Raw genomic sequence first — 6,720 nt, 5'->3', positions numbered from 1 at the left:
TTTATACTTGGACAATATGCATTAATAAAACGTCTGACAATGTCTTCCATGATAATTAGGAGCCTGCTTCCATGTTATAAATACTGCTAATCGAAATGTCTAGAAATTGCATTGATGTATGCAATAGATGTGGAATAAAGTGTCTGATTCCATACAAATGTCGGTTCAAATTGTCTCATATAGATTCATTAAATATTCCTTATGGAATCCATAAGAAGTATTTATACAAATAACATCGACCAAATCGTTCTGGCTGTTGACATTTTATAGGTATATTCGAAGACAATGTATTGGTTGCCTGAATGAAATGCATCCTTAAGCATTCGAGCAATGCCACATCTCCTTGGAGTAAATGCAAACGTGGAATTTGAAAGAGAGGTTAATAACTAAAGTGTTAAATTATTTAGACAATTTTACAAGCATAAAACCACGATTAACAATAATTACAGGATCTTAACACTAGGTTAAGACCTCTGAATTTATTCTCTAGTAGGATTACAAATGCATGTCAAGCAACTATGGTTCTTTGAAAGAGACTTATAGGTAATCTTTGTGATTCTTCCTAAACTGGTTTTTAAAGAAAATATCAACCTAAATTGTCAAGTTAAATCCTTTAATAAGAATAATCATTGAAAATAACATTTAATGATATCTCAAGAATCTATTAGCGCCTACGCTGTTAATATTTAATTTTATTCCTGCAATTTTGGAACAATGAACAATTTGTTTTACATACAAATACCCGTCTCCACACCATTCATTTTAACCATCAATGGAAATGAGTCTATACAGAGCATTTTACTGATGCAAATACATCCCTGTCTCCATTCCATTCCACCATTAAAAAAATCAAAATCACTTTTTTCAAATATATAGGCCTTAGGAACATCATACGAAATTATATTTATGATATACAGAATTGGAATTCCGCATTGTCTTTAATTTAGGCGAGGTATAAATTCTTCATATACTGATACACTTATTTCCAAAGATTAACATTTTCACATGATTTTATTCGAATAGAGATATCAAAAAAGTGTTTTCAAGCAAACGATCTGTACAAGTAGTGTGACACATTACACAAGCGTTACAACATTACTGCTAGACATAAGCTTGACAGGTGTTTCAACACTTGGTTGTACATAATGTACAATTTGTAGATACTGTCTTCTAATAATTATCTATTATAAAAATATTTATTCTCCTGCCCAGCTTAAAAAACCCGAATGCTCTGTCAATTTGTTTCCTCTTCCTGTTTCAATCATTAGTTTGTGGCTTGAACACCTTATTTGTATTAAATGTTGTTGTTTTTTACATTAAAAGGTATATTGCATGAGAGGTTTTCTCGCATTGTAGTAGGGATTTATGTTGACTATAGCAGTAACATTTTAATCCAATATTTTATACATCTTCACTATATATGAGGCAAAGAGAGGGAACCTACCGTATTCCCCTAAATACGCCCATTTGCGGTATTTCAAACAGAGAGATATCTCTTCCAAAATTCAAACGGCACTTCCTTAATATATGCTGAGTGTTAAAATCCGCATATTGCAGCTCCATACCATACTATTGGTTTAATCACCGAGTCAAATATTTGTAACACATCTCTGGCATGAATTTGCCCGAACTGCTTTTGAAAATAAAATACTCGTGTCGCAGATTTCTTTCGCCTGTACAGCTAAAATTTGTTTAGCCATGGGCCATTTAAAACTGGGTGTAAAAGTAATCTCATATATTTATAATAAAGCACTACTTCTTTTCCTTTGTCATTAAAATACTATTTTTCCGTTCTCTTCACAGACCCCCCATTTCCTATAGACCACGTTGTTTGTTTTGGTGAGGGTTACCTCCATACCAATTATATCACAAAAGATTCCTTATACACACACACACACACACACACACAGACACACACATATTTGCTTCTTAACTGTGCAATCAGATCATTTATATACAAAATAAATTGGACTTAACATGCAAACCTGTCTTGTCCCAAGAATACAGTTAAAATATTCTGTCAAAGCAGTAGCAGTTTTAACATTTACTTTTTAACGATGGATACATTTTTCTTAGTAAATATATAATTTTATCTTGATGACCTATACGTATAATTGATGCTCACATTTTTCCATGATCAACTTTTTCGAGCATCTTTTTAAAATCAACAAAAAGGCAATACTATCTTCCTTTACTTTTGGTGGGTACTTTTGGACTGAGGCTTGTAAATTGAAACTTGATATCAATAGTGTATATTTCTTTCTAAAGCATGCTCGTGCTTCATCGATGAGATAATTTTCCTCTGCCCAACAGAAAATTTTTGCGCTTAAAGCATTTGTGAGAACCGTACATAGTGCATTATGTATCTACCGATCGAGGTAAATCCATAAACAGGAATTTTCTTATTTAAATAATTTCCTACCTCTACATCTAGTCACCATTAATCGGTGACGTAGATGAGTCTATAGTGAGCAACGTGCTCATGTATTACCCCATTTCCACCCCTACCCACCATTACCTAGTTTAAGAAATGAGTTTTATAGTGCACAATTTGGTTATGTAAATATACCCTCAATTCTACCTCCACTCTCCTACGAGTTTATAGTGTGCAATTTGCTTATCTAATTATACCCGTCTCCACCCCATCTCATTATTGCCCAATGACGGAAACAAGCCTATAGTAATTTGCTCATCTCCATCCTATCCCACCATTACGCAGTGATATAGATGAGCTTATAATGAGCAATTTGCTCATGTAAATATACCCCATATATCCCATCCCACTATTACCCAATGAAAGAGATGACTCTATTATATAGAATGATACACAACACATTTGAAAACAACATGATTGGTCACAATGGATATCTGATGATGATGAAATAATATGTACTAAATTTAACAGCAATCTACTAAAAACTGCAAGAGCAGCTATATTCACAAAATTCAGTCAAACACTGTATCTAGCTGTAAATCAAAAATGGCATTAACTATTTTAAAAATCACAGGAGGACAAAGATTCTTCAATATGTCCATCTTTACTTGATTGTGATATAGCAAAGTTTCAAAACTATCGATAAAATATTGCAAAACAATTTTGCAATAACAATATTCTGTTGTACTGCATTCAGCTGCACTTCAGTAACTCTAACAACACAAACAAAAATAATTGTCGATATTATTATGAATATTTAATTTACTTTTTAGTTATTAATATTTTTTTACATTAATTTTTATTATATGCTATGGGTAATGAAATATTGCATCTATATGCTTACCTTGTTCCAAAATCAGTGACTGTTTTGCTAAGCAACGTTTTGGTTAAAAATGTTTTTATATCTTTCTCAGAGTAAGAATCATTAAGTTTAATAAAGGTCATACCTGGACTACATGATATTTATCATGTGCCTATTGGTAACAAACTTCTTTTTTCTCAAGAAGAATGAACTTTTGACCCTCATCCGGGAATCTGTTTTGTGTCTTAATTACTCGTATAACTGATATTTTGATAGAGGTTTGTCAGTTGGGCTTAAATCGCTGGACACGTTAAGTTGTATTATGTTGTGTCCAGTTTGGGCTGAGTTTTATATTCTTCAAAGTATTGAATTCAAGCGATTATTTTCCCTGGAAAAGAGCTCCGACTAAATTCTTGGATAAAGACATTCGTTGGATTTTATACTGAATTCAAACCTGGAATAATATTTATCTGGTTCAACAAGAGATTCTTGACACATCATCATTTCGCTGACCATAACATACACTTCATCGCCATCAATTTTGGGTCTCTTCGGGATTTGAACTGAGTTTTATTCAGGAATTTTTATTACTATGACTTGTGTCTTTAATTATTTTATTACTTTTGGATTTAATTCGCAATAATGTAAGTTCTTTCTTCTCATTTTTCACTTTTTTCTAGGGAAATAATTATGTGTTAAATTTTACAAAGCTTATTGTCTTCACTCGTTTGTGTTACTTAATTTAAGAGCATATACTCGTAACAATATGTGCATCTTCAAAGAAAAGCATGGAAAAGCATAACGTACCATTTTACAATAAATTCGACAAAAAGTGCAACTGAACGGTTTGGTAGGAAACCAAGAGCATCAGAGGCAATAAGCCAAGATGACGAAGTAGTATTATTGTCATTCAACAGCTGCATTGCAATTTTCCACGTTTAACTATTTCGATATAATGTAACGAAAGCGAATAAAAACCATGTAGGCCATAGCTGGGGCATCTCTAGCAGGGATCAAGCAAGTTACAGAGCATAAATATGTTGTAACCGCCCCACCCCCACTTTGTAAAGGGTGTGGGTTGATATACACATATACTTGGATACATCAGTGCGTAGGTAAACCTGAGGATGCATCTGGGAATATGTCTGAAGAGCTATTTTCCCCTTTAAAAATAAACAGAGAACAACCCAAGTTTTCTGTCGGTTATCCTACTGGGGATAGATCATTACTCCCCTCTCGTTACCCGATCTTAATATTGGTATTGAAAATATACCAAAGGCTATTTAATTGGGCCAAGCATAGCAGACCAAAACAATCCTAGTTTCATAAGATTAATACACTTCCTAATGGTTAATTCATCACTTGCATTAACAGCACACAATATATAACAGTTCCGCTCTCGTCTTAATTACACATATGAATGAATAAAATTCACTACATGGCTTTACGTCATGTTCAGCGAATACATTCATTCAAGTCTTTATCATACATGAAATCACACTGCATGGCTTAACAACGTTAATTTCAGTCAATATATATTCAAGTCTTTATCAGACGTGAAACCATCTAAGATCGGTGAATTCACACGGATTCTTGTACCTCATATCAACTAAAGTAATACATGAAATCTTAGAATACCCAATTCCTATACCCAAGACGACAAATTCAAACAATTCGACAACCTTATATAAAGAAGATTATTGTACGAATTCATATGTATATAAACTAAACAGTTATACTCATATCAAAAGAATTGATTTAGGAATTTAAACAACCAAATTCATGCACATATTATCAAATAATTCAAGCAAAACATTATATTGGTATCAACGAATCTCATGAAATTGATGCAGATACCTGTTGTGCTTTCAAGCGTTCCTTGCTTCTACTGCCAAAATTGACAAATGTTTTACGAGAATTTCTTTCAAATTGACTCTCAGAGTCCCCTGTACCTTTACTCTTGCAGGAAAGCTTCGACTAATTAGATTTCCGATGAGGCGATATTTAAAACTAGGAAATTTAGTGTGATAAACACGCCTCTTATTTAGCGTAACCAGTCAGGATTAAATGTATTTACCACCTTTTAAAACTAGGTGCCAAATCTGGGGTCAATTTGACCTTCTACGTTCTCGACTAACGGTTTCTGGAATTTTTCTAGCCTGACAGTTCCACTATAAAGTCGAAGTTAGCCGTGTCCCTAAATGTCCATCTCGCGGTTAAGTAAATGAATGCTTAATTTAAAAATCTCTACCTCTACCGACCAGGCATTAGAAATCATTGCAGTATAGCTATTTAACAAGCGCCTGTCCCCATGAATCTAATTAATTGTTATCTGGCCCAAACTAATGCTCTTTTCGTAGATCAACATAAATTTGCCCCTAACACATGTCTTCGTTAGCTATCAATAAGAATGGTATTAAATATATTTACATTTATGCATTTTGAATTTCCTCAAAATGTACTTTATTAGTTCTGTAAATCCAAAAGAAATGACCCATATCATGGACAACCTGATACACACCAAAACTGTACAGTAATTTCTATTACATTCTGAACTGAAATCGCATTCGCCTTGCTGCACTGAACTGATCCAAGAAATCCAGTCCATCATAAGCAGAAAAGCAGCATTGAGTTGGATAAACAGAAAAACAAAATCCACACATCCCAGTCCAATGGAAAAAGTTTCTTCAATGCGAATTTTTTCAAAATATGACTCTAATTTTCAATCTTAAGCTGACAAAAACGAGAATTGTTTGACAAGGTTCAAAGGTCGCTGACGGTGATATGAGCATAATTATACTGTTATTGTGTATTGATGAATCTACATTAGTGTATTTATTTCAAAATGCAACATAAATTCAATTACTTTCTCATAGTGTATTCCTTTATTATTAAGTTTAGGAACGCAAATGAAATGAGTTTATAATGAAAAGGTTACTGCATTTTTATGGGAAAATATGAACTCGTTTTGTTTTTGAACTTGTTTTGTTTTCAGACTAAAACTTCACTCCCAAGGTCGTGCAGTATTACACAGAAAAAAAACCTCCATATTTTCCCATACAATGGCAGCAACCTATAATTGTTGAACTTTTGTGAGTTCTTTACCCAATAATCCTACATTCCAAACTTTATTATCAAAATCTGATAAGAGATATAGCTTCCAGAATGATTCAGAGTTCAGCCAATCAGATTCAAGATACCCACTCTATTATGCAAGCATCTGGTGCAATATCAGCCTTGTTAAAATAGTTTGATATTGCAAAAATACACCAACATTTGGCATATCAAGGGAAGAGACAACCTTATTGCAGATGCATGTTCATGTGTGTATAAGTTCTGTATTGCTTTAATTTGTATATATTTTTAGTGTTATTCATCAGACGTCTTTTGGGGTAATATTTTGTAGGTTTTATCATGTGTTTGGGTCCACTTTCAAATGGAATTTGACTTGGTCAATGTCAGTGCTCACTTTCAACATGAATTA

Source organism: Sinohyriopsis cumingii, chromosome 9 (assembly GCF_028554795.1).
Source record: "Sinohyriopsis cumingii isolate HCF-2022 chromosome 9, ASM2855479v2, whole genome shotgun sequence".
NCBI classification, from domain to species: domain Eukaryota; kingdom Metazoa; phylum Mollusca; class Bivalvia; order Unionida; family Unionidae; genus Sinohyriopsis; species Sinohyriopsis cumingii.
Note: the sequence above shows the minus strand (reverse complement) of the source record.